Source organism: Amblyomma americanum, chromosome 4 (assembly GCF_052857255.1).
Source record: "Amblyomma americanum isolate KBUSLIRL-KWMA chromosome 4, ASM5285725v1, whole genome shotgun sequence".
In the NCBI taxonomy this organism is placed as follows: Eukaryota; Metazoa; Arthropoda; class Arachnida; order Ixodida; family Ixodidae; genus Amblyomma; species Amblyomma americanum.
Window position 1 is genome coordinate 142,962,796 of NC_135500.1, and position 12,933 is coordinate 142,975,728.

The 12,933-nt window shown below is 47.9% G+C and overlaps 1 protein-coding gene across 2 annotated transcripts in view; it reads left to right on the forward strand.

The window, feature by feature from the left end:
* Positions 1 to 12,933, forward strand: part of LOC144128453 (cell adhesion molecule Dscam1-like) — a 264,634-nt gene that overhangs the window by 40,864 nt on the left and 210,837 nt on the right. The gene's annotated exons all lie outside the window — the stretch shown is intronic.

Sequence of the window (12,933 nt, forward strand, 5' to 3'; positions counted from 1 at the left end):
ATTTCGACCGAGAAATTTACAAATGTCACGTTACACCATATGTATTAATGGTAAAGATTCTCCCTGTGAGAGAAGCCATTGCTTCCTTGGAATAGTCATCCACCAGAATCTCGTAGAGCCCTCATCTCTACAACATGAGAAAGAGACTAGTGGCGATTTTCAATGTCATCTCGTTTCTTCTAGGAACGTCTTTAACTTGGAAGTGAACTGAATACTACAACTGTACTTTTCACTATTCCTCGGCTACCTGCGGGACTGATTTCCCATATTCAGCAACATTTGAAACACAAACGTCTGGACTCTTCAAAGTGTTCAAGTGTAAGCTCTACGTATCAGCCTAGAACTGCTAAATGTGTCTCTACAGTAGTAGCTGTTGTCATAGCCCGGCAACTTTCATTTACTACATGCATTGCGGTTGACACCAAGAGAGCACATATTAGGCACATCAAACGAGTCCCCTGTCATCAACTTACAACTCTTTTGTAATTGGGCCACGTACTGTATTCGTAAAAAACATTGATGCGCGCCGCGCCTGTCTTAAATCACCATTCACTCCAGCCTCTAGACCGTGCTCGCCCTTATGGAGCCTTCGTAAACCTAGGGTCTGGTTGCAGTAACAGTGCGTCTGGTTGCAGTAACAGTGCGGCACTTAGCACTTTTACAGTTTTCTAAAGTGTCGGCCGCTGAAGTCCTATCTCTCGCCAGAGTCTCAGCCCTAAGAAAAAAGCGGTAGGGATTTAACGTTGTTAAACCGACTGCACGTGCGAAAGCATGGAAATTTAAGCTCGGCCTTAAGGGCTGTGCTGGTTTAATGCCCATATATGCATAATTGGGCATTCTCTACTTTACATTCAAAGATCCCCGGGAGCCCTCATACGCTTCCTGGCGCCGTGGTGCAGCGGTTAAGCGATGCGCCACTGTACTCGCAGACGACGGTCTTTATCGCTGCCACCGGTAGGGACTATGCGGCCCATGTTGCTCTTACCGAGAAATTTCTCGCGTCCAAGACAAGGCATAGAAGACCAGAGGAGATTCTCTATCGGGGTTGGTACGTCTGGATTAGTGCATTCATACTAATATTGCATGAAACGATGAAGTGGGGCTGGCTGATTGCATGCGAAGACGCCGCTACACGCCTATCCATTGTCGCCGCTGTGATCACGAGAGCACCCTTTTCACTCGGTGATGAGCCGTCCGAGCAAGCGCGGTTGTGTCGAATTCCAGTGCAATCGCTTCCACACAGCCGATGAAAAAAATGCGCGCCTTTACGCGCGCGTATCGCGTAGCCTTCGCGCCAAGCCTTCAAGTGAAGCGACGCGCAAAGCTATACAAGACCACTGAATAAAGAACCGATGTTTTCGAATATTGTTCCCTCAACTACTAGTCATTGACAACGTTCTTAGATAAGGACAGTTGGAAAACTTGCCCCGGTAATCGGCGCCACTTCCGCTGCCGCTTTCATCTGAAAGAGACGTGAGCGCCATCTATAAGGTTTTGTCAGTACCACGTTAGTTTTGTTGGTTTTATCTTCGCCGCCGCTACGCCCATTGGCTGCGCTTCGTCACGTGGAGAGTTTGCTCCATAACTGGTATACGCAGGCTCATGCCTCGCATCATGTGCGCTGGGTGCGGCTGGTTCAAGCCGCGCTTGTCCACGTATTGCTATCTACGCCTGCGCTACGAGAGGCCAGGATGCTCGGGGTTGAGCTTATAGCTGTAGATCTCAATTGAAACTTAACGCCCTTCTTTCCGCCGTTCCACGCGGGAAAATCGGAGAAACACGACGTGCCGCTTACTCGCTCGTAGTTTGGATTTTTCCCGTGTGTAATATGCGGTTGTGCAAAGTTGGCTGTAAATTTCCCTAAATTGATTAGATCACTAAAAGCTGAGTGTCGGTAAATAAAACCTGGCAAAAGCTTAAACAGATACCAAATGCTTTTTTTCTTTCTTTTCTCTAGCGGCATATGCAGTTTTGATTTTTTCTTAAGCCAGTTTCCGTTCTTTAATGCGTCATGATTAAAATATGATCGTCCTGGTAGATGAGGGATTTTCTATAAGTAAAGTGTTTCATACTGGGAACACGGTACCTTTACTTCTTGAATGCGTATCTAATACGCATGTGATAAGCTATTTGCCAACGCGTATTCAACATTCCCGGTTAAGGTTATGGTTATATATGCTACTAAGCCGTCTGGTTTCATTAATACAAAAGAGACGAAGGCGCAACTTGCATTTGTATTCATTATCAATACGTTTCTGTATGCGCGCGAGTCACCGTCTGCTGACATTCCTCAAGCTGAAAGTAGAAGACGACGCGCCCATCCCAAAGCGACCGCTGCGCCACCGCCTAGGCGGCACCCGTTTTGGGTCCGCTCTGCGCCCGGCTGCCATTATTTAAAAACCTTGAGCAACGGTTTTAGCTAACGTTGGATAAAGCAAAGAAAACTAATGTGGCACTGTCAAAACCCTAGAGATGGCGCTCGCGAATCTTTGAAATGAAGGCTGCAACGGAAGTGGGGCCGATTCCCGGGAGCAAGTCGCAGTCAAGTTTTACAGCTGGCCTTACCTAAAAACGTTGGTCACTGAGAAAGCGCCTCGGAACAAGAAGCTTCCCCACAACACAAAAAAGCGCTCCCTAAGGAAGGAAATGACTCGATCTGTAATGCCGACTGCATGTGCATGTATTATTAAAGCGAAAGCTTTACTACGCCAGCCAGCGAGCTATTTCCGCTCGTCGCGCGCTTCACCCATATGCCGTATGTCGAGGCCGACCAACGACCTTGAGCCGCCGTTGCCGAGCAACGCCTCAGCCGCTCCAAGAGATTTCGCCACCGTCGACGCCGCTGCTGTAGTCGCTCGCTCCACCAGAGATAGAGGGAGAGGATGTATCGCCTCGTTGGGGTGTCTATATATATATATATATATATATATATATATATATATATATATATATATATATATATATATATATATATATAATATGCGCTTCGCGTCAGTGTATTGTACGTCAGTGTATTGATGGCTCAGAGGTTAGGGCGCTCGGGTACATACCCGGAGTTCCCGGGTTCGAACCCGACCGCGGCGGCTGCGTTTTTATGAAGGCAAAACGCTAAGCCCTGTGCTGTGCGATGTCAGTGCACGTTAAAGATCCCCAGGTGGTCGAAATTTCCGGAGCCCTCAACCACGGCACCTCTTTCTTCCTTCCTTCCTTCTTTCACTCCCTCCTTTATCCCTTCCCTTACGGCGCGGTTCATGTGTCCGCCGATATATGAGACAGATACTGCGCTATTTCCTTTACCCAATAATAACCAATTCTTAGTGTATTGTAGTCGTAGAGCGCGATGAGACGCAGCAACGACAGAACGAATTGAGGAAGAGACAACGCGCTCAAGAGACGCCAGAAGGACGCGCCTCATGACTCGAGATGCGCACTAACGAAGATGCAGCTAGAAGTCATGCCACGTCCCGGAGTGACTCTTCAACTGCGGAAGATACCGGTTTGAGTTCTCGAGAGCGTCGGAATGAGACGCTGCGTAGACGATGTGCCGAGGAAACGAAGCTTTGACAAATCAAGCAACGTTAACCAGAGCTAAACCACAGAAACGTTTTTGGAATGGATTCTTCAAAACCAATATCTATGTGACATGAACTTCGCTCTTCTCGCATGCATCATGCGCAAGCCTGAGCACCAGTTGTCTAACGCGACAGTCTTAAGACTTTCAGTCAACAGAGGACGGATTTGAAAAGCGTGCGATAAAATGCGGACTAGCTGAAATGGTGCTGACGTCACAGGTGGAGCGCCGGATTTCAAAACTGATTAAAACATCACACAAATTGGGAGTGTAAGGTCGCCACATCACTGAAACGACATTATGACATGTAAGAGTACTAAGTAAAATAATGGCAGTGAAGTGGAAATTTGGTCGAGATGGGATTGGAACCCTTGTCCTTTGGATACCGAGCCCATCACGATGCCCCCAACGCGAAGTGCTTCGTGAAGTAAGCTCAATTGGTTATGCGTGCATTTTAAAAGCGCCCACTTTTGCCCGCTAAGGCGCCCGTGCGCTGTGCGAAGTCGGTGCATGTTGAAGATCCCCAGGTGGTCGAAATCATTCCGGAGCTCTCCACTACGGCACATCTTTCTTCAGTAAAACGAGCTCTTGGGCGAGTTGGTTACTTCTCTTATGCATACTAGCGGCGCAAAAAAAAGAAACAGCTGTGAATGCAGTGTCTGTGCGAGTCTCTCTGTGTCTAGTTAATCTTCTTTTGTGTGTGTTTTATTGCGCTGCTACTATGCCTGACACCTCTTTCTTCTTTCGCAACCTCCTTTATCCCTTCCCTTACTGCGCCGTTCAGGTGTCCAACGATACATGAGAAAGATACTGCGCCATTTCCTTTCCCCAAAAACCAATGATTATTGTTATTATTATTATTTGCCCGCGAAATAAGCATTCGAAACAAAAATGCCGTACATGACAGCGGTGGGTTTAAAGTTTTGCATCGCATGCATTAAAAAGATGCGTGACTACTGGAGCGAAACCAGACGCTTTCAACGCACAGGTCTCCTAAAGAAAGCGGGGGAAATTTTTGCCAACATAAAATTGTAAACCTAATGCTTTCTCTTTTGTCTTGTACGGCAATGTTTGGCTAAATTGTACGCACTGTCTGGCTACATGAGCAGTCGTACTCGTGGCGGTCTTCACCGCTTGTCATAAGCGAAGTTCTTTTTAGACGAAACGTATTTACAAGCTCTGCTGAGGATGACGGCTGCTCGTCACGCAACGCAGTATAGGTAACGGGATGGCCGACTGTAAACCAGACCCGAAGCGGGTGGCGGACGGCGTGATGGTACAGGCTGAAAAAAAAAATGATTAACGATTACGACAGTCGGCAATGCGAAGTTTTGTGTGAGGCTCCTAGAGTACTTTTTTGCCTCTATAGGTTTTGCCAGTATTCTCTATCTTCCCGTGGCAACCACCTTCAGGCTGTGCATTCCTCCACTTTCGACATGCCAGCTGGCGTAACGCTCTCCTACTGCCTGGCACCTCTGACCTGTCAGGTGACAAGTGAAAGGGTGACCTCTGACCTGTGAAGTGGCCTGTTACGCCGATTTCGTCGGCGCGTAGTGGCATGGCAGGTGCCACCCTCTCGCATTTTTCAGTGGTAGCCACCTTCCAGGTGGGGTTTCACTCTGCTACTGAGACAACCGGTTACGCCGAGAACGCCGACGACTAAGATGCGAAAGCAAGAAGCGGGAGCCTAAGAGCTGCGTTCTACAAATTTATTGGAACGAAGGAATTCCGGGTACACAAGTTTGCCGCCTCGAATGACGCCACGGCACACAAATGTTTATGTCCCTAGGGCCCATAACATTGGCAGCCTGGCCGGTGGCGATGGTATTTACTGCCGGGTCTTCTGAGTGCAGCAGTCCGGCAGGCCTCCCAGGTCTTGTACTCTAGGCCTCGCGCAGGAGTGTCGGTCAGGCATAGGGAAATGATATGGGGGGAACAGGCGAACGATTTTGGGCATAAGGCGCAGAATGGGGATGGAGGGATGATACTGGGATAGGGCATTGAAGGTGGAGGGGGGAGGTGAGGGGTGTCTGTAGTAAGCGCCCCTGTGTTCCGTGTTTGTTACCTAGACAGCGATGGAGTAGGGGTGGAGGGGGGTGGGGGTAGTAGAGCTAGCGCGAGGCTCTGTTGGCATGCTTCAGCTCACTGAATGAGTGCAAGCGCTCCTTCGTGAACCCATGATTAGAGGTCACTTAGCACGGTTTAAACAACCTCGGGGTAAAGGAACGGCTACTTCTTTTACGGGATTCCCGGAGTGCGCAGGCACCCACATCAACACCACACTGCTGGCTGGGGGTGCAACGGATGAGCCCCAGTAAAACTAAAGCATGGAGATGGACTCGGCCTCGGGCAAAATTTATAAACGCATTAGAGTCTGTAAAATGTACAGGGCTTCCGTGTGGGGGATGGCCATTAGAATGGCGGCTTCCTTTGCAGCCATAGATTCTCTTACTATTAACTAGAGGGGAAGCTAGTGGCGCTGCACCTGAACCTCCATGGGCGCGCAAAGCATCATGGGGCGATGAGCTACTTGGTGCGGGACAGTAGGTTTTTTTTAGGAACACAGAGTGGAGTTACTGAAACGCCCCAATCCATATCCACGGCGCGCTCCGCGCGCAGACCACTTCGGTTTTAAAGTAGTGTGCAAAAAGCCATAGTAGCGAGAACGCAACAGCAGACGACGCCAATAAAAGGTTTTTGTTTTCCGAAATGCTGTGGAAAAACCTTTCAAAATGTTTCAGTGGCAACATTTTTTTCAAAAGCATATTTCTTTTTAAAAGTGCGCCTATTAAGCACGAAATGTTAGCTTTTGCGGTCTGCAATGCTTGGCCAATAGCAGAGCAAGCCATCGCTTATTTTGAGCAAATTTTGCATTTACATGCTTTTCTGCTCGTTTGCTACGGTTTATAGACATGATATTGAATGATAGGACATTCCTGATTATCGAAAAACTTTTGTTTTTTCATTATTTTTTGGCCAAGAGTTGTAGTTCTGCCGTCGGTAGCCCTCCGCCCCATGATACTTAGAGCGCCCATGGTGGTACAGATGGTCTCGAGGAATCTCCATGAAAACTGCCATAGGCGGGACGCCAGCTTTCCCTCTAGTTAATAGTAAGAAACTGTTAATAGTAAGAAAATGTTTGCAGCCTCTGGGTTGTGTCTGAGCGGAGAGGTAATGTGATCAGCAGGGGTGAGGAGTCCGCCGAGGCTGCAATCACTTTATCACCTGTGTAAGCAGCGTCCACTCATGCGGCGCCAACTCGGAGCTGTTATCTCGTTGTAGTGTCTTTCAACCAGCTCTGCTCAGGGCCTGCTCAGAGCCGGTTGATGGGCAGCTTGATGAGCAGCTCCCGATGAAGGAGCCAAAGGATGGATGCTATTGACTTTCTCACGCCTCCAGGACATGGCCGAGATAGAAATTAGCAGTACTACTGCACCAGCAGTAGTTTCGAACTAGTCCTACTACGCTGCGGAGGTGAACTATTTTCCATCCGTCTCTCCGATCTGTCGCTGCGTTGGCTGAGTGGTTATGGCGCTCGGCTGCTGACCCGAAAGACGCGGGTTAGATCCCGGCCGCAGCGGTTGAATTTCGATGGAGGCGAAATTCTAGAGACCGTTGTACTGTGCGAAGTCAGTGCACAGAAAAGAACCCCGTTAGGCCTAAATTTCCGGAGCCCTTCACTACGGCGTGCCTCAGAGCCTGAGCCACTTTGGAACGTTGAAACCCCATAAACCAAACCAAGCTCCACGAGAAAATGGCCGTCTCTAAGTGCGCCGTTATCACTGCTGCGTAAATCGAACGAAATTGCAAAAGAGAAACATTGGAAGACACACGGGGCATCAACATATAACCCCAATACCTGCCTCCCAAGTGGTATGCTGGTCACAGCGGCTTTTGCAAAGCTCTCTGGCTGATGTAATAGTTAGCTTGCAAGAAGTGTGACAATAACAACAGTGGTGCTAAAAAATTGGAGGTCGCTTAAGCTTCGTCTTTAAGAGCGAGACGCGACCGCATGTCGCAGCGTTGACGAGGAGTACTCGGAACGCCATCGCCCGTTCGGCGTGACGCGTAGCCCGATGGACAATTTAAGGAAAGGACGCCTGTCTCACATATCTCGGCGGACACCCGAACCGGGCCGTAGGGGAATGAAAAAAAAATGAAGAATTGCTTTTAAGGAAAGGAAATGACGCCAGTCTCACATTTCTCGCTGGACACCCGGATCGCGCCGAAAGGGAAGGAAAAATCGATCAGTGAATCAATGATCAATCAATCAATCAATCAATCGATCAATCAATCAATCAATCAATCAATCAATCAATCGACCGATCAATCGATCAATCAATCAATCAATCAATCAATCAATCGTTCAATCAATCAATCAATCAATCTAAACTTAACGCTGTCGCTTTAAAATCTCTTCCCTTAAGGCGCGGTTCAGGTGTCCACCGAGATGCGCCATTTTTCGCTCAAAGCCAAAGATGCCGACGCCGACGACACCGGCTTTTCTGCGACATGAGCTCCGTAACGCTGTCGCGTTAAAACTAACTTGAAGTTCAAATGAAAAAAAGCAGAGTAACGAAACCAAATATAATATATAAAAAGCGCTATACTCGAACAACATTAATTTTCACCTGTTATGAATGCAAAATGTAATTGCGAAATGACCAACCAGAAACTCGTTGGAAACATTGAAAAATTGTGAATTCGATGCAGAATATAGCCCGCCGCGGTGGCTGAGTGGCTAGGGCACTTGACTACTGATCCAGAGTGCTCGTGTTCGAACGCTACCTCGGCGGCCGCGTTTCGATGGCGGCACAACGCTAAAGCGCCCGTGTGCTGTGCAATGTCATTGCAAATTAAAGATCTCCAGGTGGTCGAAATTATTCAGGAGCCCTCCACTACGGCACCTCTTTCTTCCTTTCTTCTCCAAGTCCCTTGTTTACCCCTTCCCTTACGGCGCGGTTCAGTTACTGTGCCATTTGCTTTCTGCGGAAAGGAAATGCGCAGTACCTGTCTCACAAATCTCGGTGGACAGCTGAACCGCGCCTTAAGGGAAGGGGTGAAGAAAGAACTTAGAGAAAAATGGAAGAAAGACGTGCCGTAGTGGAGAGCACCTGAATAATTTCGGCCACCTGGGTATCTTTAAGTTGCACTGAGGTCGCACAGCACACGGGCGCTTTAGCGTTTCGCCTCCATCCAAACGCGGCCGCTGCGGTCGCGTTCGAACCCGAGTACTCCGGATGAGTAGCCGAACGCCTAACGACTGAGCCACAGCGGCGGGTACCCAAAAATATTGCCAGATCTCGCTTGGGGTTTGCGCACCAGAATAGTGCTTTCGCATCAGTATGCTTGCGCCTACGCTAGCTTCCTCCTTCCTGGAATCTGCTAGACTCACCTCATCTTGTGCGAAAATGATGTTGTGGGACGGCGTCATTGCTTCATCGTGAACTAGGTAGGTAAGTGAAAACTTTATTGATGAGCCTTATAAATGAGTTACTGCCTAGGGTTGGTCTGGCTTTTGATCCCGGGTGGTGGTCAACAGTCCATGACGTGCGGCGACTTCTCCAGCTCACTCTACCAGCCGCCTTTGTGAGGCCGGTTCGGAGCTGGAGACCGCGATCTTCCAACCCTCTTCGTCCGTGAGGCTCCAGCGAAATGATGGTCGGAATTTACGGCAGAGATATAAAATGCAGTCAAAGTTGGCTCTCGGAGCTCCACAAAAGGAGCATTCTGGTCTCTATTGGCCTGGGTGCATAAGGGCTAACAAAGCCGGTGAAGGGTATGTGCGAGCCTGGAGCTGTCTCCAGGTAGTTGTTCTTTAGAGAGGCAGATGTGTGGTGGGGGATAGACGAGTCTTTGCTCCCTGTAATGGAGGGTTATTTCATGATAGGTGACGAGCCGGTACCTATCGTTACCCCGGTCTACGGTGTGCCCTGCTCGTTTGACGTACGCTCGAGCAAGAAAGTGGGCCACTTCGTTGCCAGGGTTGCCTGCGTGGGCTGGCACCCAACCTATTTGAACTGGTCGGGGTTCTGTGGAGCAAGAACTCAGAACTTTTCGGGTGGTAGAGTGAATCTGTCCCCATGCAAAATTCGTGATTGCTGTTTTAGAGTCACTCAGAATGAGTGTGGCAGCGAAGGAGGAAATGGCAAGCGCTATGGCTAATCACGGGCGTGACTAATCACTGGCGCAACCTGCACATCTTTATTACTGTGTAAATAGTTTTTTTTTACATTACGTTTCCGCCCTATGCTTGATGCCTGTCCTCTCACCTCTTACATTTTTTTTCTCCATTCGGCCTGCTATACTTTATTTTTGCTGCCCCAGCTCAGGTGCTTCAGTATCGATGGCAGATGCCGGGGCTAGCAAAAATCCTTTCCTTCCTTTTTATTATCATTATTGTAATCCACTTCTACTACTACGGCGTCACCGTCGGCAGTGATGGCAGAAACGCAAAGATATCACAAGACCTCTCTCGTGGTTTATGCACCTGAATAGTGCTTCCTCATCAATATGCTTGCGCCTACGCTAGCTTCCTCGTTCATTGCATTAGCCAGACTGACCTGACCTGTTGCGCGTGACAGAATTGGAAAGAAAATGAATTAAACAAATTATTGAATCTAATGTTACCGGCATAATGCTGTAATAAGTGAGAGCTGAGGTTGGCATTAGCGACTGAGAGGTCTGGGGTAGCAGGCCCATTTTGACGTTTCACAGTGCACTTCAAGGTTGGCCGCCTCAAAGGCCCGGTTTGCGTCGGCCTTTGGGCTTCTTCAGTTTGATATATTCGGTTTGAATGCATTCCCGGCATATTTAACGGACTCCAGGGCCCACTTGCATAAAATATATTTGGTTTTGGGGGAAAGGATATGGTGCAGGATCTGTCTCATATATCTTTGGACACCTGAACCGCGCCGTAAGGGAAGGGATAAAGGAGGGAGTGAAAGAAGAAATGAAGAAGAGGTGCCGTAGTGGAGGGCTCCGGAATAATTTCGACCACCTGGGGATCTTTTAACGTGCACTGACATCGCACAGCACACGGGCGCCTTAGCGTTTTTCCTCCATAAAAACGCAGCCGCCGCGGTAGGATTCGAACCCGGGAACTTGCACGAAGGAAATATTCTGGTTGCCAGTGTTGTCTTATTCGCAGTCTAAACCCCCTGTTGGTTTAGAGGAAAGAGAGATTGAACGTGCAGTGACATCGCACAGCACACTGGCGCCTTAGCGTTTCGTCTCCATCGATACGCCGCCGCATAACTGGCTCTTGGACGTGGCCACCTCATTTCCGCTTTGAGGCATGTGACGGTGGTGTGCACTTAACGCGTCACGCGTAACGCGTTGTACGGCTGCCGTTGTGCCCCTTAACTTACCTCTACTAAACAGCTTACAAAGCAATTTCAGCTTTCGCAGTAAGACAACTGCTTTTGCCTAGAATACGATAACAGCCGGTGATTATAAACACACGTGTCGTACAGGGTACGTCATCGCTGGGTTCTCTTGAGTTACATAACTAAAGTTATTCGTGAATGTATCTTTTAGATAGATACTTCCTGCTAATATTCCTTCTATTATGCATCAGATAAAAACACTGAACAACACGCAGCATTCCTGTAGCCGGTTCATCTATGCGTACCACACATTAGAGCACAAATATATGGTTACTTGAGTAAAACTTGAGCTTGAGATACTTGAGTAAATTAGTAGCCGAGCTAACACGCCTTTGTAATCTGTGATGTTAGTGCGCGTAAAAAATCTCCAGGCGCTCGAAATTATTCTGGAGCCCTCCACTACAGCGCCTCTTCCTTTTTACTTTCACCCCTCTTTTATCCCTTCCCTTACGGCGTGGTTCAGCTGTCCGCCATTGTATGAGACAGATACTGCACTATTTCGTTTTCCCAAAAAACAATTATTGTTATTATAATTCATGTTAAAATAGGCTTAGTTTAATTCCACCTTTGAGGCGAAGGGACAGATCAGCTGTGAAGCTTGACAGTATCCGATGCAGCGTCCGCGTGGTGTGGGCTAATCTGGATTGCAATTACGAAGACCGCATTCTCATGAAAAGGGCATTTACGAGAAATTAACTTGATAACGTTCTCATCGGACAGGAAGCGAACGCCCGTAGAGACAAGGCAGGAAGCCTGGATTCTGCCCAGAACAAAATAAAATGAACAAGGGACGCGAAGGGAGCCTCTGTCCGCTTGACAACTTACATCTTGTAGAAACGTTGCCTGGCGCAACCTGTCTGTAACTTCTTCACCCCACATCATATGAAATTAGACAACCCAAATGACGTTTCTTGGCGGCATCTGGGGATGAACACATTTCCAAACCTCTATTGATTACATCTCATACACATAACATTATACGCCGACACATGTCCATGGTGCCGGGCCCGCCCTATAGTACACGCTCTTCCACATTTCGTGAATGCAATAGTTCTCAACTGCACATACTATGCCAGTGGCGTCTGTGACGACATTATCTGTTAGAGAAATCCGTATGCTGCAGATTAAAAGCAGCAATGCAGACTACCAAGCACTAAGGAGACACGGACCCCACAAGCGCCGGCTGGCAACAACTCTATTGCAAAGTGCAGGCTCCCATATCTTTAGCTGCCTCACTGTAACGGCGAGTGTTATGTGCACCACTGCCTTATTATCGAGCAAAAACGCTAAAAGGTGAAGAGTAGTAAGCAAAGAACATGAACTGATTTACTGAACATGTTCATTATCTTGATCTTTTCGCAACTATTTTCCATCAAAAGGTTATCGAAATGAAACAAAGGCAAACGTCGCCTGAGATAGCTAAAGGCTAGCGCACTTGTGCGCACATATTTACTTGTAAACAGAGTTAAATGACAAAAGAAAAGAAACCAGCGAGTCTTTATCATGACCAAGCCGATCAGTCGTGCGACAAGACGTATCATGGAAAGCCTTTTAAAAGTGCAATTTGATTTCGTTATAGGCGGAAAATTTAAAGTGAAATTCTGACTTCTAGCAGTTTCTGCGGGTTAAATTACACAGAGCGTTTCACCTAAGACTGCACAATTTTTAAAAATAGGCGTTTTCGGCTTGAAGGGTGCTTTTTTCTCCAGAGCCTTGCGAGCAGGATGGTACAATAGAAGAGAGCTCAGACGTACTGACAAGCAGGCTGGTTAACTAATATTGAATAGTTAACTTTTAAGTATTGCTGTTAGGTTCTTTAATTATAGAGAGGATCGAGTGTGCCCACCGCAAGTAATATGCATACCAGTTGGTAGAATGTCAAAAATGCGGTTGACCTCGGTGCTATGGCCATCAAATGTTGCATATTTCCGTGATTTACATGCTCTGGACATATTGCTTTGCCGGCAAGCTTCT